At 36.7% G+C, this 25271-nt stretch overlaps 1 long non-coding RNA gene across 1 annotated transcript in view; it reads left to right on the top strand.

Annotated features, from left to right (window-relative positions):
• LOC131820164 (uncharacterized) overlaps positions 1 to 24888 on the top strand; it is a 144600-nt gene extending 119712 nt beyond the window's left edge. Inside the window, exon 3 of the long non-coding RNA XR_009349491.1 lies at positions 24723 to 24888. This is a non-coding gene — a long non-coding RNA (uncharacterized LOC131820164). The remainder of the gene's footprint in view (positions 1 to 24722) is intronic.
• Positions 24889 to 25271: the final 383 nt, after the last annotated feature.

The raw sequence follows: 25271 nt of genomic DNA on the forward strand, positions 1-25271 counted from the left end.
GCTCATTTCCTCTTGTGGGGGAAAAAAAAAAAAGCAGAACTTTGTTTCTACCTCCTCAATTCATATCAAGATTTATCTTTTTGACTCAACCTATCCTAAAAAGCTGCCCAAGGCAATTTCCCAAACTTATTCTGTATTAATATTGTGAATTTTGGATTTTGCTGATGTGATTTTTCAAATCCCCAAATTAAATCTCTTTAGATTTGAAGGTATGAGAGGTAGTTTAAATAAAAATCAATTTATGGAGATTTTCAATTGTAGTCTTTAAATGATCTGTTAAAATTCGGAAGAGAGTAGCATCTGTTATGATTAGACATATATTTGGTGATTCTTAGAAGATTTTGCCTTCTGAAGTGGTAGCTATTGAAAACCATGGGGTGAAAGCAGGAGCATGGGAAGTTAAATTTTGGGACTATCTGTGACACCTAGAATACTACACAAATGGTTGAAGAAGATTTATTAAGTATTATTTTGTTATGTCCTGTTTAGTTAGTGAATGTGCTGCTGAATTTGAGTTGCTACATATGGGAGAAATATTTTAGAGAATAATAAATTAACTGCATACATTATTAAATTTTAATTTTTGTTTACCTCAGACTGCCATTTAAAATAGAATGCGATCACATTGACTTTTCTGACACATCATCAAGTTTTGTGTCTCTGTACTTCTCTTCCTCCTGTTCCTTAACCTGGGATTACTGCAATGTACAGATCTGGTACTCCACAGATCACCTTGACTCCTTGGTGCAGCTGCCTCCCACTTTTGCTAGACCTGAAATGAATGGCTTACATCTCAGCCTTTTCCAGAGAATCACCCTGGCTATCAGGAGATGCCTGGAGTCTTTATACTCCAGAGCTGCCCATGTATGTGTCAAGGCTAGACTTCACTGGAGACCACACCTCGATGGGCTCCTTCCCCTTCCCTATTCTGCTCTCTCACTATTTATGGGATTTTCCACAGAAGGACTCCTTTGACAAATCACATGTCCCCCAGTACCTGCCTTATGCTTGGCTTTGAGGGAACTTGACCTAAGAAATGACTAACCCCACTCTTGTCTACCATACAAATTACTCTTATTCCCCAGGGTCCAGCTCAAATCCATTTCCTCTGATGTCTTTGAGTATCAGCGATATCCCCCATGAGATCGCTGGCAAAACTAATGTGTTTTGTTTTTTGTTTTTCCTGCCTTGTAATGGAACATACTGCATTTATATTAAATTCATTCATTCTATATATATATTCATCCAAAAAGCATTTGTTCAGTACACACTCAACAATGCTATTTTAGGCATTAACAACACAAAAGTGAACAAAACACACAAAGCCCAATTCTCATGAAGCTTATAGTCTAGTGAAGGGAGATGTGATCAATACAGGTAGACAATTAGTGTAGTAGATAAATTTAGAAATGAATATAATAATGAAGCTGAGTAGTGCAATGGCAGTGAAAATTTCCTTAGACTGGACATTCAGGAGAATGCTCTCTGCAGAACTAAGCTGTAATGGTATTCTTTTTTTTTTTTTTTTTTAAGATTTTATTTATTTATTTGACAGAGAGACAGTGAGAGTGTGCACACAAGCAGGGAGAATGGGAGAGGGAGAAGCAGGCTTTCTGCTGAGCAAGGAGCCCAATGTGGGGCTTGATCCCAGGACTCTGGAATCATGACCTGAGCTGAAGGCAGATGCTTACCAACTGAGCCATGATGGTATTCTTATATAAAGTTAAAAGCTTATCAAGAGTGAAGAGCATGCATGTTTTGCATAATGACATGCACAGCATTAAAAAAAAAAAAAGATGACTGACATAAATAAGAATACTCTACGGATAATTGAATAGAATTCCTGAAAATAGTGTTCTGATTCTTTTTATTTGAAACTTTATTCTTTAGTTCAATGATACACAATGGTAATTTGAGAGTTCCTGTTTTAAATTGTGTCTAACTAAGAAGCCCTAAATTATCCTTACTCAATTTCCATTGAAATATCCATGAAGACTAAGAGAGAGAGAGAGAAAAAAAAAAAATCACATCTTGGAAAGTCAAATCCTTCAGGCCAAATATTAGCAATCCCTGTTAAGTCTTGCAAAAATAGTCCATAGAACTGGATAAAGGAATATTTGGGTGACACATGCATATATTTTTTAAAATAATTTTTATTTTATTTTATTTTTTAAGAGAGAGAGTATGAAGAGGTGCCTAGGTGGCTCTTTCAGTTAAGCGTCTGCCTTTGGCTCAGGTCATGATTCCAGAGTCCTGGAATCGAGCCCCACACTGGGGTCTCTGCTCAATGGAGAGTTGCTTTACCCACTCCATCTGCTTGCTGCTCTCTCTATCTCTGTGTCAAATAAGTAAATAAAATCTTAAAAAGAGAGAGAAAGAGCATGTGTGTGAACAGGGGCAGAGCAGAGGGAGAGGTAGGGAGAGAATCTCAAGCAGACTCCATGCTCAGCTTTGGAGCCCCTGATTCCGGTTTGATCTTAGGATGCTGAGATTATGACCTGAGCCAAAATCAAGAGTCCCAGGCTCATCTGACTGAGCCACCCAGATACCCCTACATATGCATATTCTAACTCACAAAGTAGTTCACTTCCTACACAGTCAATATAGGGAGACTTGTGGTTAATGCTGCTGGTTGCCCCTGGCTCAGGGATCTAAGATATGCTCCAGCCAGAAATGGGAGTTGTCATCCCACCAACAGACAGGTTTGTTTCATGAAGGGTCAGTTACCTGCTTTCCTGCACTGATATCAGACTTATTACACAGTCCTCAGACTCACCCGCATCCTTGAGAAAAGTGGCCACATAAGAGATAAGTTTTTAAAATGTAACTTTCTTTAAGACAATAATAACCAGTTAAAAGATGGTATAAGAATAATTGCATTCATAGCAGTGGCACAAACATAAAAAGGTAAGAAATATTAGGAGTATATATTTATAAAAATTATAAAATATACTATAAAATATATATAAGTATATATATTTAATAATACATTTTGTGGATATTTTAAAACCTAGAAAATATATAATATATAATACACATTACAATATAATATGTGATATAAATATATTATATATATAACATATGTAGTATTTATATATATATATAGAAAGAGAGGAGGATTCTAGGTCAGAAAATGGAATACTTTAAAGATGTCTCTACCCCAAATTTATTTACAGTTTAAAGTAATGTCACTGTCTTTCAAAATGGAAACAAAATAAAGATGTTTTCAGATAAACAAAAGCTGAATGAATTCATTTCCACAAATTTGCACTGAAAGATCCATTAAAGTTCCCCAGGAAGGAGAAAAATGATAGCAGAAGGAAATTCTGTAGAAGTAGAAATACAATTAGAAGAAGATATGACAAATTCTGAAAGTTGTAGATATCAAGAGTGCACATTAAAAAAAAAAATTGTTACTCTTTTAAATCTTTAAATATTTTTGTGTATTTAGTACAAATATAACAGTAATGTATTTTGGAATTTATAATATAAGCAGAGGAAAAAAATGTATAACCACCATAGCATGAAGAATGGTGAAGGAATTTGAAATACTCTGTGGTGAAGTTTTTGTATTAATATGAAGTGTCGTATTACTTGAAAGTAGATTATGGTAAGTTAAAAATACGTTATAAAACCTAAAGCAACCGGGTATAATTTTTTTTTCTTTTTAAAGAAGTATAGTTCTTAAAGCAGTGGAAATGATGAAATGAAATCTTAAGAAAATGTACAGTCCATAAAATCATAGGAAAAAAGATTAAAAGGAACAGCTAGCAACAAATGGAAACAAATTTAAAGAAGGAATTCTTAAGACCCTATTGATAATTATGTTAAATATAAATTATCTAAACATTCCAACTAAAAGGCACAGATTATCAGATTGGATAAAAAAGCAAAACTGTACTACATGCGGCCTATTAGAAATCCACTGTAAATAAAAAGACACAAAGAAGTTAAAAGTAAAAGGATTTAAAAGACATACTGTGAAAACAAAGCTCAAAAGAAAATTGAGATTACTATATTAATATTAGAAAAAGTAGATCAGAGTACAGGAAATATTACCAGGGACAAAGAGGAGAATTTCACTAAGAGAAAGGGACCAGTTTCTCAAGAGGACATAATCATTCCAAATGTGTATGCACCACATAACAGAGCTTCAAAACATGTGAAGCAAAATTTCATGAGAACTAGACAAATCCATAATAAACAATAAAGATGTCAATACCTCTCTCGCAATTCTTATTAAGAAACTAGCCAGAAAATCAGAAAGGATATATAAGATGTGAAAAATACTATCAATAAACTTGCAGGTCTTATATATATATATATTTTTTCATTTTTTTTTTTTTTTTGGTGTTCCAAGATTCACTGTTTATGCACCACACCCAGTGCTCCATGCAATCCGTGCCCTACTTAATACCCACCACCAGGCTCACCAAACCCCTGACCCACTCCCTTCCAAAACCCTCAGTTTGTTTCTCAGAGTCCACAGTCTCTCATGGTTTTCAGGGCTTTATATTCATAGAATATTCCACCCAAAATCACATTAAATATGCATTCTTTTCAAGTAAAAGGGAACATTCATGAGGCTAGAACACATTCTGGGCCACAAGAAAAATCTCAATAAATTTAAATGGACAGAACTTGTACAAAATATGTTCTCTGACCAAGTGAAATTATACAAGAAAGAAAAAAATATGAGATCTGAAAAACCTCCAGATATTTGGAAATTAATCAGTACGACATGGGTTACATATAATCCATTGAATTGAAGAAGGAAGTATAAATAAAACTAAAAATATTCCAAATCAATGAAAATCAAAACACAGGGTATCAGTATTTGTGGGATGAGGCTAGGCAGTGCTTAGAAGAAAAATAATTATCATTTTAAATGCTTATATTGAAAAAGAAGAAAGGTTTTATATCAACGATCTTCTACCTTAGGAAATGAAGGGATAAAAGTCAAACACAAAGCTAGCAGTAAGAAAGAAATGCTGATTTGAAAAACAAAAGAAAAGAAGGAAATAAAAGCAGAAACAACAGGAAAAAAAAACAAAATCGTAAGCTGGTTCTTTGCAAAGATGATTAAAATTTATAAATTCTTTTAAGTCGTACTGATAAGGACAAAGAAGACACAAATTACAAATACTACAAACATCACCACGGATCCTATAAACATCAAAAGATATATATAGAATATTATCAATAATGAAGATGAAATGTACAAATCCCTTATGAGACACAAACTGCCAAAGCTCACACAAGGAGAAAACTATAACCCAGAAAACCTTTTATCTATTAGAGAAATTGAATCTATCTTAAAAGATTGTCCCCAGTTGGGGAGCTTGAGTAACTTAGTGGGTTAAAGTCTCTGCCTTCAGCTCAGGTCATGATCTCAGGGTCCTGGGATCGAGCCCCACATTGGGCTCTCTGCTCAGTCGGGAGCCTGCTTCCCCTTCTCTCTCTGCCTGCTTGTGATCTCCCTCTGTCAAATGAATAAATAAAATCTTAAAAAAAAAAAAAAAAAAGATTGTCCCCAATGAAAATTCTAGGCTGAGATAAGTCCATTGTGGTTTCTGCCAAACAGTTGTGAAAGGAATAATAATGGTTTTACATAAATTTTTCAGAAAACAGTCTCCCCAGCTTATTTTATGAGGTTAGAAATATCCTGATAGGAAAAATCCAAAGACATTGCAAGAAAAGAAAAGATCCCTCATTAACTTAGATGCAGATAAATTTAACAGTACTTTAGAACCTCAAATCCAGATGTTTATCTCAGGATACCTGGCTTTCATAACATTTGAAATTTAAATAATGTAATTCACCATATTAATACATTGAAAAGGAAAAAAATATTTATCTCAATAGATGTAAAAGATATTTCTTCATACCTATTCATAACTAGAATGATAGAAAAACCAGCAGCAAACTAGAAATAAGGGAACTCCCTCAACCTAATCAAAGCATGTATGAAAATCCTACAGCTAAAAAAAAAAAAGAAAAGAAATGAGAAAAAGAGAAAATCTTCCAGCTAACATAATTAATGGTAAAAGCTGAATGTTATCCCTCTAAGACTGAAAACATTACATGTCTGCTCACATCACTTATTCCACTCTGAAATAGAGGAGGTAGTTAATGCAGTAAGGAAGTAGAGGAAATAAAAGGCTTACAGATGGGAGAGGAGGAGGTAAACTGTTTAATTACAGATGCCATGTTTATGAAGAGAATTGTGATATATATATATATGAGAAAGAAACTAGAAATATCAAGTTCAGTCATGATACAGCATGTGAGGTCAAAATAAAAATTCAGCTGTTTCTATATCTGAACAGTGAAGAATGGAAATTGGAATTAAAAAAAATACTATTTACAATTACAAATGAAAATAGGAAATATTTAGGAATTAATTTAACAATGTGTAAAATATATACAATGAAAACCACAAAATACTGCATATACCTGAAGATGAAATCTAGACGTTATACCATGTTCAGTAATCTGAAGACTAAGCGTCGTTAACTGGAAGCTCCCCAAAGTGGACGATAGATTCAGTGTGATCCCTATCAAAGTCCTGACGGGCTTGTTTTTGCAGAAATTAAAAAGCCCTTGTTAAATGTATATGCAAACAAAAGAAAGTAGCATAGCCAAAATACCTTTGTAAAAGCAGAAGAAAGTTGAAGCCCTTATACCTCTCATTTCATGACACATTATAAATTTATGGTAACCATAAGTGTGCTGTTGGTATAAGGATAGACCTACAGATCGAAGGAAAAAGAACAGAGTTTAGAAATAGAGACAAACATTTGATCAACTGATTTTCAAACAAGGAGTAAAAGTAATTCGATGGGAAAGGAGTTTCTTCAACCAATGATTCTGACAGAATTGAGCACACATGTGCAAAAGAAGGTAAACCTTGACCTACTTCTCACACCAAATATAAAACTTAATTTACAAGAGACAGTAGACCTAAATATTATAAGTGGAAGCATACAATTTCATGTACAAAACAAAAAATACCTGTGACCTTGAGTTTAGCTTATGTTCTTATATAGGACATGGACATCACAAACCATAGGCAAAAGAATGGAAAATTTTATTTCATCAAAATTAAAAATGCCTCTTTCTCACAAGACATTATTAAGAAAATGAAAAGGCATGCCATGCATTAGGAGAAAGTATTTATTGAATATGTATCTGATAAAGGGCATATACCCAGAATAGATAGAGAACTCTTAGAGTTTTTGGGTGGCTCAGTCGTTTAAGCATCTGCCTTCAGTTCTGGTCATGATCCCGGGGTCCTGCGGTAGAGCCCCATCTCAGGCCCCCTGCTCAGCAAGGAACTTGCTTTTCCCTCTCTCTCTGCCTTTCCCTCTCTGTCTCTCAAATAACTAAATAAGATCTTTAAAAATAATAAAAATAAGGAAATAAGTTGTCCTATTAAAAAAGAGAGAAAAAAGGAAAAACAGAAAAAGAAAAAGGAAACCAGCATATCTGAAAAGAAAGTTCAGGTGTAACGATCCACTCTGAAAAATAGCCAGAGCTCAAAAACCTTACGCTAAATGGAAAAGTTGTCAGCTAGTCAGAAGAGACCATATATTCTATGATGTCATTTATATGAAATGTCCAGGTTAGGTGAATCTGTAGAGAAGGTGAAAGAATTAGGAGTTGCCTAACCTTTAGGGGATGATAAGAATATTCTAAAATTAGATGATGGCAACATTTGTACAATTCTGTAAATAAAGTGAAAGCCATTGAATTGTATCTCCCAACTGGGTGACTTTTAATGTACATAAATCATATCTCAATAAGTCTCTTAATAAAAAGAGCTACAAAATTATAACTAAGGATAAAAAGAAGATGCTTAACATAACAATTAGGAAAAAATCACAATGAGGAATCTCTGTAAATCTAAAATGGCTAAAATTTACATTTGAATAATCCCAAATGAGAAACTGTTAGGATATTTACGTCCTAACATCTGTATAAGGCTACGAAATGGTACATTCTTTTTGCAACACCATTTGACAGTTGTATATAAAGTTGACTATATAACTCTCTTGTGACCAAGAAATCTCACTCCTAGTTATTTATCAAATAGACATAAAAACCCATGCCCATACAAAGACTTGTATTCAAAAGTTCAAAACAGCTTTATAAATAATAGTAAAATACTGGTGCTACCCTAAATGTCTCTCAAACTGTGAGTGGGTAAATAACTTAAAGTGTGCTTTTATGATGGAGTACTACTCAGAAATACAAAGAAGAAATTCCTGACACATACAGCAACAGAGGTCAATGTCCACAAATTATGGTAAGAAACGAAGAACTGTATACAGTATATAACTCCATTTATATGAAATCCTACGACAGGAAAAGCTATAGAGACCCAGCGTATTAGTGGTTGCCAGAAGTGAGAAGTTGAACTAAATCACACATTTAAAATTAGTGAATATATTATTTACCAGTTCTGCCTCAAGAAAGTTTATTTTTAAAAAATCATTTAAATAGGGGTGCCTGAGTGGCTCAGTCAGCTAAGTGGCTGCCTTCGGCTTGGATCATGATCCCAGAGTCCTGGGACCAGGTCCCACATCAGACTCCTTTCTCATCAGGGAGGCGGCTTTCCCCTCTAACTCTTCCTGCCACTCTGTTTGCTTGTGCGCGCTCTCTCTCTCTCTCTGACAAATAAATCTTTTAAAAATCACTTAAATAATCGCTGTATCTTTTGCTTGTAACATATTACTGTGTCGTATCAAAACCAAATTATACTTTCCCATTATTAAATATTTAAATTTTTGTCCTTCTGGTCTGCTGAGTAAAATAGCTGTTTTCCTACTTAGCATTTTTGAATTGGAGAAAGGATGGGTGTCTTTCTCCCTCACAGCGATGATAGCTTTTCAAACTCCATCGTCTTCAAGGAGGCATTCTTGTGATTAAATCTGTTTGCACATGTGAATTATTAGGAATTTTTCTGTGGTGCTTCTGTCCCAGTTCTGAATCAGAGTGTTTGTTAAAATTGCCCATTTACTGTCTGCGTGGTCTGAACAAGACTTTGAGTCTCTTCCTTTGTTTAGTAAAGAAAATAACAACACTTATTTCATAATCATGGAGATGAAATAAGTTAGACCAATGCCTGGCATATGATAAGTACTTAATAATTGCTAGCTTGTTTAAATGTTAACATTACCAATATTAATGAAATGTAGCTTCTGTTCCCTGAGAATTCTTGTGCTTTGCACAGACTTGCACTCTGCTCCAGAAACACTGGACAGACTGATTATCTCATGCAGACGCAGCTACATTTCTTGTGGCAATGAATCAGACTCCATTTTAAATGGCAAAAAACACGTATTCTTTTAACATGTTGAACTAAATTAATAGCTGTAATTCCTGGACCAAGGTGAGACATCAGAATTCTAAAAGGCAAGAGAAATTTTTTCTTTTATCTTATTTTCTTCCTTCCTTCCTTCCTTTCTTTTTTAAGAAAGGGAGAGAGAGAGAATGGGAGGGAGGGGCAGAGAAAAAGGAAGAGAAAGAATCCCAAGCAGGCTCCTCCATGCCCATGAAGGGACCCAATGTCTTCATCTCACAGGCACCCAAGGGACTTCATCTCACAGCCCTGAGATTATGACCTTGATGAAGTCCCAGAACCTAAGTCAGTTTCGGTGGGGTGAGGAGGTTCGGAGCCGACGACTAAAGAAAGAATTCTTAAGACGTTGTTGGTGCAAAAGGTGATTTATTAGAGCACGGGGACAGGGCCCGTGGGCAGGCGGAGATGCGGCTGCCCCGGGTTGTTAGGAGTGGTTGGTTATATACACAGGAGTTGGGTAGGTGAGGACAAAGGGGTGTTCAGAAGGGCTATTGGGGCAAAGAATACTATCAGGATATTGAAGGCTTAGTTGCTATCAAGTAAGGACAATTGAGAGTCTCCTGGTGGAATGTTACATTCCTGCTATCAAGCATCCTTGTTAATGAGATTTAGGTTTAGAAGAAATTTAACTTTATTTACTTTTCCTTCTACCTCCACCTCCTTCGGTTTTTATGGAGGGGAGGGTGACATCAGGCTTGAGGAACTGAGTTCTGTGTCTTTGGAAATTGGGCTATTGATAAGGTAACTTCTTTGTTTGTAAATCTCAAGGACATTTGCAAACCAAGGGAGACTCCTGTCTTGTAGGATTGTGATCTCAGCAAGTTAACTATTTATCATTTTATGGCAGTCAGAGGTGCCTGAGGAATGCTACACCTAGGAAGGGGAGCGGATGAAAGGGGGGGTGCAAGGCGCCAGCTCTTGCTTTGTCCTCAGCCAGCCTCCTGCTCCCTCATCAACCTGAGCCAAAATCAAAAGTCAGATGCTTAACTGACTGAGCAACCCAGGTGCCCTGGCAAGAGAAATTCTTGATTTCATAAGGTAGGTATGCCCTAATTTCTAACATTTACTGATCTCTCTCCGAGTAATGAAATATAAAGAGAAATTCCAAGATTATATCTTTGCTGTTTTAAGAAGTATGCCAGAGAGTGTTTAATTTTAGTAGAAGAAGCTTTCCACTTGCCTCTAATAGGGAAGACATATTCATTTACATGCCTTCCAATTACTTATTACAAATAATTAAACAAATGAGGTACTATACTAATACAGTTCCATTTTTCTCATCTTTATAAGTTAATGAAAAACACACAAATGAAAACACCTTTGTTAGCATAACAGATTCACTGAGAAATCAAAGCTTTTGAATTCACACACGAAAAAGCAGCAAAAACATAGTAGCTCACAGGTAGAGTCAGTGCTTGTAAAGTAAACACGGGATTTATCTTTCAGAATTTAAGAGGAAAAGAATTACTCAGTATATTCACATATCAAACCAATTACATTTAAACAAACTAGGAATCAGATGGTAACACCTCGAAGTGATATTTACGTTTAGGAAGAACAAAATGGGGTCTCTGGCCCACTAATGCTGATTGGAGGCTATTTCCTGCATAGCTTTACGGGTTGGGCAGGAAACAGGCAGATGCATGTTTATTACACCTTTTCCGTACAAAGCTTGGTGTTCAGGAGGTTGATCTCTTCCTTTGTTACTGTTCCTCCTGGCGAGCTGATTTTCTGGAAGATAAAATGTGAGTAATAATAATAGCTTAAATTTACTAAGTTAGTATTATTGGCATATTTAGGAGCCTTGTAAAGAGTGTGCAATAATTGCCCTCAATTCTGAGACCCGGAGATATTAAGAGGCACACAGGATCACATGGCTCTAAGTGGCTGAATTAGTAAGTGAGCAAACAGTCTCACTATGACAACTAACCATTTTGCAATCTGACTCCTAAATCTCCATACTTTAGTTAATGTCTCCATTTTACACTGCCCAGAATCCCCTTTCCCTTGAACTATGACATGTACCTCAAAAGCGGTCCTTGGCATGTTGGATTCATTCTACCCATTGTGGTCTGAGCAATTTTTATTAAATAACAGCTTCATAATGCCAAGTTTCAGGTGAAAAATTTTGATGGCTCCCCATTTCACAATCGATAATAAAAGTGTATAACTCCTAGAATCTAGCCATTTCCCAGAAATCTAGCCATTTCCCATTTTCTCACATTTCTGACTTAGCTCATATTGTTTCCTCTGCCTGTGATGGAAATGCAAGTAAAGATGACCGTAAACTAACATTCTGCAATTTACTCCTCCCAACTTCTTAAACTATTTACAGAAACGGAAAAAGTCAAGGGATATAGCAGCTGTCAAAACTAATAAAAACAAGAAGATATTACGTTTTGGGAGCAATTTCCAATAATATCAAGACAGATTGAGAAATTCAGTCGTAAAGCAAACCCTGCTTTCAGTGATACAGAATACAGTAGCCAATCTCTCCATCTATGGCTTTCTGTGATTTCATTACGTGAGGTCAACTGCCATTTGGAAGTAGATGGTCCTTCTGACATATCATCTGTAGGTCAACAGTGGCCTCATGCTGCTTCACAATGTCTGCCTTAGCCTACTTCATCCTGTCACATGGGCGCTTTAACATATAATATCACAAGAAAAAGGAGTTCTGTACAATAAAATATTTTGGGGGGCAGAGAGAGACCACCTTCACATAACTTTTAATATAGTATATTGTTAATTGTTCTATTTTATTATTAGTCATTGCTGTTAATCACATACCATGCCTGTGGCACCTGGGGGGCTCAGTTGGTTAAGCATCTGCCTTGGGCTCAGTCATGATCTCAGGGTCCTTAGCCCAGAGTCACACTGGGTTCCCCACTTAGTGGGGAGTCAGCCTCGCCCTCTCCCATGGCCCCTCCCCCAACTTGTGATCGCTCACACATGGTCTCTCTCTCTCTCTCAAATAAAAAAATAAAAATCATTAAAATAAAAAAAAACTCACACCATGCCTAATTTATAAATTAAGCTTTATTATAGGTATGTGTGTAGAGGAAAACACCCATAGCATGTATAAGTTTTGGTACTATCCATGGCTTCAGGCATCCACTGGGAGTCTTGGAGCATATACCCTACAGATAAGGAGAGACATCTACCAGTGACAAAGAGGCAGGCAGGAGAATATCAGCCTCTTCCCTACTCGTATCCTTCAGTTGAAGAACAGAAATCTATATCAGTCAGAAAATCCAGCAGAACATCAAACCGTCCTGCCAAACCTTCCTCCTCAACCTAACAACCTCAATGTCTTTCAGCATCCACTGAGAGGCTTCCATCTCAATGAGAAGACATGACAGGAAATAAAAGGTTTGCTTCTGCATGTTGCATGCAGGACTTGTGACTTCCATGCAATAGCACATAATTCACTTAATGGAGGAAGACCACAGGTGGCCTTGTCCTGTTCTACTGTCCATAATCAGGAGCAGAAGATGAGTGACTTGAGAGACATTCAGCTGTGCAAAAAAGCAGTCAGAGAAATGTCAGTGGGGAATTTGAGGATTCAGAACTGGACACATTATTCTGCTTTTCAGTTCTACCTATGAAGAAGCACCGGAACAGAGTGGGTGAAAATAAACTCAAACGTAGTCTCCATTGGTAGAGATAGTTGTGATAAAGAAATAACTGCAGCTCAAAAGAAAAGAAATATTGAATAAAGCCTGAGACAAAGAACAGACCTCTAGAAATGAGGAAAAAGAAGAAAGTATTAGGAAATTTCCTCTTATTTTCTAAGTTGTAAGAAAATAACAGCCATATGGAACATTCTACTAAATGTTCGGGTTACCAAGAAAGAACTTATTATGGCATAGCCTCAAATAATTAGAGTTTCTGTATAAAGGAAGGGACAGAAATAATCCAGATATACCAATCTGTTATTTTTAAAAGTTATTCAGTTTCTAGTATGTATATAAGCAGTGTGTTCAAGTCAAAAAGAAAAAGCTTGAGCGTATAGTCGGGAAATGATGATCTTATCGGATGATATACTGAATAAAGATAAGTATCCACCTGAATTTGCTAGTGTGGGCTCTTAATCAAGTGCAGTCCCATGTGAACTTGCCTGCAGAACTCAGTGCACTTCGAAGCAATGTTGTGGAACACAGCTGCAAGCCTCTTCTGGAAAGGATGCAGAAAAGGCCCCAACAGTTAGCATTCCTTGTCTAGAACTTGGTGACAATCTAGAGAAGTCCAGGAGGACTGAAGTTGAAGTCATCACAGCTATTGTGATAGAGATTTTAAAAATGCCAGACAACCTGAATCAGCCTTGTGAATCTTGAGGAAGACTGGTATTTGACTTTTGCTTTAAACTCCAAGAGGAAGAAAAATTCCATTGGAATTCTAAGTAGTGTAATTGAAATCCTTGTCTGGTCACACAATTTAATTCTGTTCTTGTAAGAACATAACGGGCCTGCTTCACAGAGTTCTGTTCCTCTGTGATTATGAGGGCAGAGTACGGCCATGTTGTAACAATTTTGGGAAGCCAGTCTTAGGTTACATTTTTGTTTAAAGTAAGTATAAACCTCATATAACATAATGACATTTGGTTTCCAGTTTTCCCATGGTAAAACATTAAATAGGCTATAAATAAGTTAAAATTGTTACTGGAGGAAGAAAAAAAAGGTAAGTATGTACCTAAGCACATTGAGACAATTTAATATATTGTGGAAACAAACAAGTTAAAGAAACACGTAAGGACAGAAAAGGACAAAAACATGGCGTTGTCTTCAGACACAGATGTATTTTTATGCACGCAAGACCTGAAAAGTCATACTATTGATAAACCATTAATAAAAGGTAACTTATGGACACTTTTAAACCAAAACGTAAAATGCATCATTGGAGTTATAATGACATGAAAGTTTAAGATATGAAGAACGTGGAAATATCTCAAATATAGAGCTAAGTTAAAATAACTACTGGGGTGCCTGGGTGGCTCAGTCAGTCAGAAGGCCAACTCTTGATTTGGGCTCAGGTCATGATCTCAGGGTCATGATCTCTGGGTCATGATCTCTGTGCCCAGTAGGGAGTCTGCTTTTCTCCTCCATCTCCCTCTGCCCCTCCCCTGTTCATACACACTCTCCCTCTCTTAAATAAATAAAATAAATATTTTTAAAAATAACTGCTACAAATTTCTTCTAAATTCAAATGCAAATGGAAGAGTTGCTCAAAGGATATAAAGTAAATTACAAATTTTTATGTAACATACAGAGCACATTTGCATAAATAGATGTATAGCTAGATAGGTAGACAGAGAGATGACATAGATTAGATAGAATTAAGAAATTTTATTTAATTTCTCTCAATTTTTTAATGTTATTTAGAAGGTTGGTAGCAGCCAGAAAATCTTATTAAAGTAATTGTAATATAATAAATATCTATAAAATAATTCTGTCAACATAGGGCTTTAGAATTAAAATCTTTTATAGATGACCTCTTCAAACATATACATTTCTGACTTTACTGACATAAAAAGGAAAAGAAAATGCTTCCAAAGTAAAAGAATAGACAAAAAGCTAAATAATCCATGTTCTGAATATGTTATAATATTGATATCAAAATCTAAAATGATAGCTACAAAATAAATATGTTCACTTATGGACATAGATAAAAAGGTTATAAGTAAAATAATTAAATGAAATTAGCAGAATAATCTATAATTACCAAATTTGATTTTTCTTTGAAATGAGTAGATATTTTAATATTATGAAATACAGTAATATGAAATATCATGACAGTCACAAGAAAAATATGTTAAATATTTTTACCACAGTAAGTTTAGCTAATACCCATCACCTCATATAGTTACAAAATAATTTTTTTCTTATACGAGAACTTCCAGGATCTACTAAACTTTCAGATATACCATACAGCAGTGTTAATGATAGTTATATAATTCCTAATAGAAAACATATTTTTAAAAGCTTCATACATGGGTCTTGGCAATGATTTTTTTTTTAAATATGACACACTAAGGATAAGCAACAAAATTAAAAATAAGTGGAACTACTAAAACCTATCAAACTAAAAAGCATCTGCACAGCAAGGAAATCATCAACAGAATGAAAAAGCAACTGAATGGGGAAAATATTTGCAAATCATATATCTAATGAGGGGTTCATATCCAAAATATATTAAGAACTCACACAACTCAATAGCAGAAAAATAATAATAATAATAATCCAGTTAGAAAATGAGCAAAAAACCTGACTAAACATTTTGCCAAAGAAGATATTCAAATGGAAATAGACACACTAATCATTAGGTAAATGCAGATCAGAATCGCAATAAGATGGCACCTCATGCTTTTTGGAATGTCTATTACCAAAAAGACAAGAGATAACAAATTCTGGGGAAGTAAAGAAAAGCAAACCCTCGGGTGCCTGGGTGGCTCAGTGGGTTAAGCCGCTGCCTTCGGCTCAGGTCATGATCTCAGGGTCCTGGGATCGAGTCCCGCATCGGGCTCTTTGCTCAGCAGGGAGCCTGCTTCCTCCTCTCTCTCTGCCTGCCTCTCTTCCTACTTGTGTTCTCTGTCAAATAAATAAATAAAATCTTTAAAAAAAAAAAAAAAAAGAAAAGAAAACCCTCGTGCCCTGTGGGTGGGAATGCAAACTGGTGCAGCCACTGTGGAAAACAACATGGAGGTTCTTCAAAAAACTAAAAATAGATATACTATGTGATTGAGCAAGTCACCTCTGGATATGTATCTAAAGGAAACAAATTAGTATGTTGAAGAGATATCTGCACTCCCAAGTTTACCGCAGTATTATTTACAATACCCAAGACATGGAAACAACCTAAGTGCCCATTGGCAGATGAATGGAAAAATAATATGTATAAAAGTGTGTGTATATACACAGTAAAATACTCCTCAGCCATAAAAACAGTAGGAAATCCTAACATTTGTGAAAACATGGATAGACCTTGGCGGCTCTACACTAAGTGAAATAAGTCGAAGAAAGATAAATACTGAATGGTCTTACTTACACGTGGCATTAAAAAAGAAAAAAAAAAAAAAAGAAAAGGGACGCCTGGGTGGCTCAGTTGGTTAAGCAGCTGCCTTCAGCTCAGGTCATGATCCCAGCGTCCTGGGATCGAGTCCCACATTGGGCTCTTTGCTCAGCAGGGAGCCTGCTTCTCCCTCAGCCTCTGCCTGCCATTCTGTCTGCCTGTGCTCGCTCTCTCTCCCTCTCTCTCTGATAAATAAATAAAATCTAAAAAAAAAAAAAAAAAAAAAAAAAGAAAAGAAAACCACAAACTCATAAAAAAGAAGTAAGATTGGTGGTTACTAGAAATGAGAGGCATGGTTGAAAGTGGTCAAAAGGTACAAACTTCAAGCTATAAGATAAATACTTATATAAGCGATAGACTACTTGGTTTAAACCAATAGCCAACAGCTAGCATTTTCACCTCTGAAACTCTAACAGTTTTCTCATTAAAATCGTAAAGAAAAGCAGGCTACCAGTTATCACAATTTTTCAGGAGTTACTCAGGAATTACTGGTCAATGCAATAAAGCAATGATAAATAAAACAAAGAATGGGAAATCATTTTTGGAAGGAAGAAAAACATTTCAAAAACATTTTTTAAAAAATAGGAGGGCCACCTGGGTGGCTCAGTCAGTTTAAGCCTCTGACTCTTGGTTTTGGCTCAGGTCATGATCTCAGGGTCATGGGACAGAGCTCCACGTCAGGCTCCATGCTTGGTGGGGAGTCTGCTTGATACTGTCTTACTCTGCCCCTCCCCCAGGTCATGCTCACTCGCTCTCTCTCTCCCTCTCAAATAATAAATTTTTAATAAAAACAAAGATAATTAATTAAAATAATAAATTAGTCACTAAGTTTATGAGGTAAAGGATAACTATGCAACATTCAAAAACTTCCATTCATGCTTTTGGTAATTAAGTAGAGGGAAAAAAAATCCAAATGCGGTAGCATCAAAATATGTGAAATAGCAGTGTATTTGTAATGACTAATGTATATGGAAAGAAGCCAAAATGCCACTGACTGAGATAGTTTTAGAAAGACTAATATGTATGTTTTTATGATGAATTTGGATGGAGAGGCTAAACAAATTTTAAAGCCCAAACAATTCAATAAGTTTGATTTTGCCATGTAGCCATGCCATGTGGCCACATGAATGGAACAGAAGAAGGGGCCCAGATGTAGAGCTGAGTAGATGTGTGCTCGGGTATTGTGTCCTAATGGAGAAGTCCCAAAGTGAAAGGGATAAGGGAGTTATTTGATAAATGGTGCTTACTGATTCATCATTATTCTTTAATAAAACAAATCTCAGAAAGATCAAAGAATAAAAGAATTAGGAAATTATTTCAAAAATAAAATAAATTGTGTACTTTGTATTGGATCATTGGATCTGGAAAGGATTTGACAGCTCCAGAAAGTGGAAAAAACCAAAAACTGAAAGGTTAAGAGAGTTGATTTACTCCAGTTTAAATAATCTGATAACTATAAAAAATATCATCAGAAACATATTTCAAGGAAATATATAGAGGATTACTATTTTTTATCTATAATGAAATCATACAATAAGAAATTAGACTCCAGTGTGTAGACATAAATCTCAATATAATTGTATTAAACAGAAGATCTAAAAGAGGAAATGCATATAGATAACAGATTATTAGAAATATGTTTAATCTTTCGAGTTAATGAAATTCATAGTTTTAAAATGCGAGGTGATTTTTTCCTCATTCCAATCATGAAATATTCATAATGGAAGTAAAAATATCAAACAAAATAAGAGTACATTGAAGCAGGCACTCTCACACTCAAATACTATCATATATTTCTCATAATCTATTTAGAAAGTTATTTTGTGATGTTTATCAGAAGCTCTCAGATTGTTTGTCTTTTTCATGGTACAATGACTGATAGCAATGTATCCTAAGAAACTAATTTGACAAGCCATTGGGGCATTACCTGTAATAAAGAAATTGAGAAACATCACAAAATGTAACAATAAGTGTTTAGGTAAAATAGAATGTGTTTACATGATAGATTATTGTGTGAACAGAACATATTGCTGTCTTTGACTTGGAAAATGCTTAGGACTTAATATTAAATAGTAAAATGAAGTTAGGTAACACAAATATAGTAAAATCTGTCTTTATTTTTTATTTTTAAGATTTTATTTATTTGACAGAGAGAGACACAGTGAGAGAGGGAATACAAGCAGGGGGAGTGGGAGAGGGAGAAGCAGGCTTCCCGCCAAGCAGGGAGTCTGATGCAGGGCTCGATCCCAGGATGCTGGGATAATGACCTGAGCCGAAGGCAGAGGTTTAACCCATTGAGCCACCCAAGCGCCCCATAAAATCCATCTTTAAAAAGCAGCATGGAACAAAGGGAATCCATGGTTATTTCACTATTGTGAGATAGTGAACTGTTTTTGTCTTATTCTTTTTATGATTTGAGCTTTTCAAAGCTATGAAATCAAACATCAACAATATTCGCTTTTGAATAATCAGGGTTTACTGAAGAAGTCAAATTCTCCTCTTTTTTTTTTTTTAATGTTTGTTTATTTATGTTAGAGACAGAGAGAGCAAGAGAGAATCCTCAAGGAGACTCCCTGCTCAGCAGGGAGCCCAATACAAGGCTGTCTCCCAGGACCCTGAGATCATGACCCTGAGCCCGAATCAAGAGTTGGCCACGTATGTGAGTGAGCCACCTCAAATTCTCCTACTCTGAAGAACTTCTTTGGGTGGAGTAAGCGTTCAATACAGCCATAGACATTTCTCAGTCTTCTGAACGAGTAAGAACATTTTGCTTATAAATTTGGTATCCCACTGCTTGCATTTTTCTTATATTGTGTTATATATGGTGTATTTGCTCTTTACATTAAATTACAAACAACCTGAAAACACACCTTTTTATGGTTTATTAATTCATTTTCTCGAAGTCAACTAATTGAATATATATATACACATAGATCTGGAGATATGCCATATCAAATTCTATCTAGGGTCACATCCAGTGGGTGCCCTTGAGTGGCTGGCACATATGTGGCCAAAATATGGGGTCAACTATATATTTTACCTTCTACTTGCTGGGAGAAAGAGGCAGAAAAGGCATCATTCTTCTGTTCTCATGATTTCTAAGTTATAACATAAGCCTGACTTTCTTTGTGCTTTAAGTCCACATTTCCAGCACAATCTAGGGGGCCCATCAGTAGTGCTGCCCACATCTTAAGTACAACACCTCAACATCCACGATCATGGTCTCCATCTTATCCCCTCCATTTATTCACAAGGAATATACCAGCCCACCTACACAAATTCCAAATTTGAGCATCACGTATAATGAAATAATTTCAACCCCTCTTTATTCACTAGCATCTGTATCTATCAATTTGTTCATGGCAAAGTTCTGCTTAATCTTTTTGCCTTTACTTATGATCAGGCCCCCATTACTTAAGTTTTGTGTTTTCAGTAGCTTCCTGATTCCACAAGTTTCCCCGACCCGAATTTATTCTTCATGCTGAACCCAGACAAATGCTCTAAAGTATATTTCTGATTATGACGATCTCTTCTCCAACAGCATTTAATTTTTCCAAGAAGGAGCCACATTTGGACTCTTTAAATAGCTTTGTAAACCCTATACAATTTCATATCAATTATCATCTTGTCTTTTTCTGTGGTAAAAATGTACAAAGATGCCTTTCTTAAAGATTAACTGTTCTCTTAACTAGACACTGAATTTATTTCTCTAGGGAAGCAGTACGTACCATGTTTCACTGGCATACACCACTTCACATTTTCACATAATTGAAATCATGATGTTTCTTACTATTAATGACACCTAATTAATATCTTTTTCCTTTTAAATCATATATAAAATAACGTTGCATCTTAAAAGAGATAGCATCATAAATTTGTTGAAATAAGATACTTTTTTTGGTCCTCACCATATGTAACCATGATTTTCAAATAGTAAATGTGCAAATATCGGTTGATACACAAATATATGTTAGGAAACGTGTCTTGTGTTGAAGGCAAGGAATTAGCCCCATATTTTGTTTAGTTTTGCTGCACACATTCCAGCAGTAATTTAAAATGTAACAGCTACAACATCAGAGTGAGATGGGAAGGAAAAACAAACATGCACAGGTAACAAGTCGGCTGGACATGCTAGTGTGGACAGAGAAGTAGAAAACTGCACAGAGCACAATCAAAACCCAATCAAAGTGATAAATTCATGACCACTTTCACATAGTAGATATTTTATAAAATATCTCGTTATTTTTCTAAACTGACATTTTCTCTGACATTTATCTTACCCAAGTCTCCACACTAATTACAAAGTGTCCTATTTTTACACAGGGGAAAAAAAAAAAAAGAAGTATCCAGTTAATTACCACAGCGATAGCAACAACTACAACTATTGTCTTTCAAAAACCTACCGTGTATAGCAGCGGGGTAAAAAGAAGTTAATTCCTCAGGAGACGTTTGCTTGGTCCCTTTAAAATCGGAATAAATTGAAGATCGCGTTGTTTACTCCACCAGCAAACTGGGGTAATGTCTTTTGCTCTGAAACAACAATCACGTTCAAGTTCACCATACTGAGTATATAGGTTGTATTTAAACTGTCTGATGAAACACAGGACACCTTTGAATGATTTATCCATTTTCCAAACAGTCTTGCTTCAAAGTTTCTACAAAGACAATGCACTCATGCATAGTGGGGCAGGCCTGTTGTCAGTCGCACGGCCGTTGTTTGGACTCATCCGAGACACTGTCTCATCTGCTCTTACTGTTCAGGAAATGCCCATCCCAGATTAAAATTCTATTAAATCCCTTGGGCCCCATTGCTAATATTAATTATATTGTTTAGTCGGGGACCTAGCCTCATATTCCCTTTAAAAATTCAAAGGTTCTCAGGAGGAAAAGTGTTTCTTCCTTAGTTCCTTGGTGTGAATTTGATGGGATGGAGCTTTGAGAGGTGTTCACAGCAACATGGAGACGCTGTGCTTGTGGGGTGAGCTGCACAGACATTAATTACCAAACCAGGGAGTCTCAGTTGCGGGCACCTACCTGTTCGGCCCATCCAGGCCTGCACCACTGTGGTCTGTGGTCAGATAGAGCAGGTTTGTAATCCGGATTTGTCTTCTAGAAGCTCTGTGACACTGGCCAGTGAGTAACTTTTCTCAGCCTCAGCTTCCTTACCTATTAGAACTTGATATTAATTTAGACCTCACACATCTGTAAGAGGAGGTGTATATGCATTTACTTAGCCTAGTGAATTGTATTTATATAGCAACTATTTTCACTTTTTCTAGGAGTATTTGATGTTGAAGAAACTGCAATTCTTTGTAATATTTTACTTATTTATTTATTTATTTATTTGACAAGGAGAGAGAGACAGGGAGAGAGGGAACACAAGCAGGGGCAGAGGCAGAGGGAGAGTCAGGCTTCCTGCTGAGCAGAGAGCCCCATGCGGGGCTCAATCTGAGGACCCCAGGATCATGACCTGAGTTGAAGGCAGATGCTTAATGATTATGATTAAGCCACCCAGGTGCTCCAGCAATTACTCTTTTTATTTTTTTAAAAGATTTTATTTATTTACTTGACAGATAGAGATCACAAGTAGGCAGAGAGGCAGGCAGAGAGAGAAAGGAGGAAGCAGGCTCCCCGCCGAGCAGAGAGCCCAACGTGGGGCCAGATCCCAGGACCCCAGGATCACGACCCAAGCCAAAGGCAGATGCTTCAACCCACTGAGCCACCCAGGCACCCCACCAGCAATTATTCTTAAAATAGCACTACTACTTTTCTTATAAGCAAAGCAGACAGATTAATGACACTACTGATTAATTACAGATTAATGAGACTACATTCTGTAATGTCACTATATACTCAAAATAGACTATTTTACCTTCATCCCTCTTTTTATTTTACTTTCTTCGTCTTTTGTTGTTCATCTCTTTCTTTGATCTTTTTCTTATCACCGAGGTTCTTATTTTCACAGGATCTTGGGGTCCTGTAGAAAGAAGTAAAATGTGCACATAATAAGAGTTAGCATGGGTACAAAGTGTGTTTTGGAATTCACCAGGCACTATTTTGGCCATTCAGAGGGGGAAAATATCACAACTTGCTTAAGGGAAGGTAGAGAGGGTGGCAGACGAATAAGAGAAAGTTTTGTGGCAGTGGTGGGGGGAGTGCCTGTGTGGCTCAGTTAGTTCAGCAGCAGACTCTCGGTTTCAGCTCAAGTCATGATCACAGAGTCGTGAGATCAAGCTCTACATCAGGCTCTACATGGAGCATGGAGTCTACTTGATGGTCTCTCTCTCCCTCTCCCTCTGCCCCTCTCCACCTCCCACCTGCTGCTGAGAATTTCACCGACAAAGGGGACACTGGCACTGTAGGATTTGAACATGAAATGGAGGGAGAAGGCATTGCTCACGAGGAGTTGCCAGGAGGATCCATGTCCAGTGATCTGGACAGAGTTGTGACTTCAGAAAAATAACCAAGCTCCATATTCTATGTAACACTGTGGAATAGAGAGAGAATAAGAGAAAAGGTGTCTGTGTGTGTGTGTGTGTGTGTGTGTGTGTGTGTGGTGTAGGTAACACAGTGTAATTCACTCCCATCTTTGGACCTGCCTTAAAGGATATTCTAAGCTGGGATTTTACTCAATTTATCTCTCTGAAAAAAATTCTCAGCATGTTACATAAGACTAACAAGTACAAACTTCCCAAGAAGCATCTTTAAAAAGAATGCGTGACCTGGTGTCGACTGGGGCACTTAGTATTTTAACACGTAATGGAAAAATTTAGGAACAGACGTGTAAGGGTTGCAGCTACCACTGAAAATGTACATTTAGACAGATTGGAAGCCTTAGCGGAGTGTCTTAGCCGTGCTAGGACACAGCAGTGGCAGACAGGCCAGCTTTGCTCCTGGCAGGCAGTGATGGGGTTGTTCTTTTGAAACAATCATTCAAAACAGGGACTATACGAGGCAGGGCTGGATTGCTAAGAGAAATCTGACAATGGTGTATTTTGCAATAATTCTATGCCACAATATTTCTGTGGAGTTAGGGGGTCATGACCCTCCAGGGAAAAGTAGACGGAAGTATCCACAGGAAGCATCATTTTCTTAATTCTCAGGTAGCAAATTGTATAGACCTCAATTCACCTGCAGGGGAGAGTCTCCTGGCTCTTTTCTGTGGTCCTAGTTGGGCTATTGCTTTACCATCTCTTTTCTAATGCTCAGACACACCCCCTACCCAGAAAGTGCAGAAAATGTCCCTGCCAGACGGTTTGCAGGTTTTTTCAGGCAAAGGAGAAACAACACTAACAATTAGCAGACTGAACGTTCATCTCTGGTTTCCTGCTGCCCTTCATGGAGCCTTATTTTATATTTTGTCCTACTAAAAAGGATCCCAAGCTCTAGGAAAACTACACACACCAGATTTGGATCATACCTTCAGTTTTTTTAAAGATATGTTGGTAATTTGGTTCAACATAGAAGAAAAAAAAAAAGCATAGTGATACACTGGAAGAATCCTCTTGTCTAATAGAAATGTAGCAATAGATTCAGTGATCAATAAGATTTGGATACAGCTAGAGATTTTACCAGTCTTAAAATCCCTTTTAAAGTTGTTGAAATATTTCCCTGTAAATTTTTCAAAATGTTGAAATATACACTGTATTTTGTTTCATTTTCCAACAGAAATTCAGTGTTTAAAATTAACATAGTTTTTTAAAAAATATATTTTATTATTAATTTACTTAAAGCACAAGTCAGGGAGGTGCACAGAGAGAAAGAGAGAGAATCCCAAGCAAACGCCCCACTCAGCATGGGGCCTGCCAAGGGGCTCGATCCCACAGCCCGGAGATCAGCACCTGAGCTTAAACCAAGAGTCAGATGTTTAACCAACTGAGCCCCCCAGGCATCCCCAGTTAACATAGGTTTTAACAGAGGAACTAAAATGGTTTCCAAACTTCCAAGGGTAGAAACTGTAAGTGTTTGCTCTTCTTGTCATGTCTTTAATCTCCATCAGATGTATTTAGCAGGATGAAGACTCCAGGCACGGCAATAGCCTATGTTTGGTGCTGAAGTACTTGCCGAAAATGTGTGACTTTAAACAAGCTGTTTATCTTTCCAAACATCAATTCCTTTGGATGTAAAACTGAGGTGGTATGATTCACCTTCAGTGACTTTCCCAGAATTAAGTGCAATAAGCCCTAGTTGTTTTTACCTTTTTTCCCTGTTAATGAGAGATGAAATTTCGAGATGTCTTATTAGATATTTTATAAGCTCAAGAAATAAAAAAAACTTCTCTTCTTCTCAGATTTATTACATCTGCTCACCGGCCTCTTTCTGGAACATACGTGCCTGAGGATCGACTTTAAAAATATGATTCTTCTCAAGTAGCTAAACAAGCCTTAGAAGACAATCCCTCCACAGAGAGAGGAAAATTGAAGATTCAGAAAAAACACAAGATGTGATTAGTCAATTTACAGGTAAGTCCTCAGTCTTGTCATGTCAACACAAAAGCAAAATTATTTTTCTTCTCACAAACATGTCTCATTGCTCCGTGTTTGGTCTGAATGCCCACTATGAACACGACTCAGGGTGCAATAGTTACAAATGTGCCACAAGAAAACTTTTTTTTTTTAGTTTTTATTTTTATAAACACATTTTTAGCCCCAGGGGTACAGGACCGTGAATCGCCAGGTATACACACCCCACAGCACTCACCAAACCACACACACCCCCCAATGCCCATAACCCCACCCCTCTTCTCCCAAGGCCCCTCCCCCAAACAACCCTCAGTTTGTTTTGTGAGATTAAGAGTCACTTATGGTTTGTCTCCCTCCCAATCCCATCTTGTTTCATT

Source organism: Mustela lutreola, chromosome 1 (assembly GCF_030435805.1).
Source record: "Mustela lutreola isolate mMusLut2 chromosome 1, mMusLut2.pri, whole genome shotgun sequence".
In the NCBI taxonomy this organism is placed as follows: domain Eukaryota; kingdom Metazoa; phylum Chordata; class Mammalia; order Carnivora; family Mustelidae; genus Mustela; species Mustela lutreola.